Genomic DNA, 1,236 nt, shown 5'->3' with positions numbered 1-1,236 from the left:
GAAGCAACCTTGCCTGCGGCCACGATCTTCCGCTGCTCGCCTAGCTGTTACTGGGCGTCTCCAGGGCGCGCCCAGCAGCCTCAAGTTTCCAAGAGCGATGCGGGCATCGCGTGGGTGAAGGCCAGTGCCTAGGGTGTGAGCGGCTGCACCCATTGTCCAGAGGAAGAGAGGATGAGGGAGTGAGAGGGTGGGTGAAAAGCTGGCCCTGCACCCTTTGGCACCTGACTTAGTAGAGTGTATCTTATGAAAAAGTTCCGGGGCTGGAGAGATGGCTCAGTGGTTAAGAGCACAGACTGCTCTTCCAGAGGTCCTGAGTTCAAATCCCACAACCACATGGTGGCTCACAACCATCTGTAATGGGATCAGATGCCCTCTTCTGGTGTGTCTGAAGGCAGCTACAGTGTACTCATACAATAAAATAAAATCTTAAAAAATAAATTAAAAAAAAAAAAAAGAAAAAGTTCCCTCGGTGTAGGCAGATTAGCAAACCAAGCCTGAGGTCAAAATGGATGGCTTCCAGGAGAGTCCACCTGCGGCCTCAGGTTGCGTTTGGCCTAGGTGAGCTGTGGATGTGGCTCAATACAAGGGTATATGCTTACTTAAAACAATCTGAGGGTCATCTAGATGGCTTGTCCTGTAAGGGAGCTTGCTGTTAAGTCTTACTGAGAACCACATGGTGGAAAGGCCACACCCAACACCCAAATGTTGTTCTCTGTTGTTCTCTACCCTAGTACATGTACATAATACATAAATGTAATTTTTTTTCAAGTATGAGGGCAGGGGGATGCTGGAGAGACAGCTCAGAAGGTTAGAGCACACCTACTTTGGCAGAGGACTGAGTTCAGGCCGCTCACAACTATCAGTCCTATCAGTCACTAGCACCATTAGGTACACACACACACACACACACACACACACACACACACACACACACACCACTAAAAATAGCTCTTTTTATGACAAGGTTCTTGACTTTTTTTTTTTTCAAGACAAGTTTTTTTCTGTGTAGCCCTGGCTGTCAGGAAAGACCAAGCCGGCTTCCAACTCAGAGATCCCCCTGACTCTGCCTCCCAAGTGTTAGGATTAAAGGCAAGTGCGACAGCCACCTGGATTTTTGGTTTGTTTGTTTTTTCTGGGTTGGGGGAGTTTCTTTTTTTTTTTTCTTTTTTTTTTCTTTTTGGTTCTTTTTTTTCGGAGCTGGGGACGGGGGAGTTTCTTGAAATTAAAACAAACAAA

The sequence above is a fragment of the Rattus norvegicus genome, chromosome 10, assembly GCF_036323735.1.
Source record: "Rattus norvegicus strain BN/NHsdMcwi chromosome 10, GRCr8, whole genome shotgun sequence".
NCBI lineage: Eukaryota > Metazoa > Chordata > Mammalia > Rodentia > Muridae > Rattus > Rattus norvegicus.
This window is presented reverse-complemented; position numbering follows the sequence as displayed.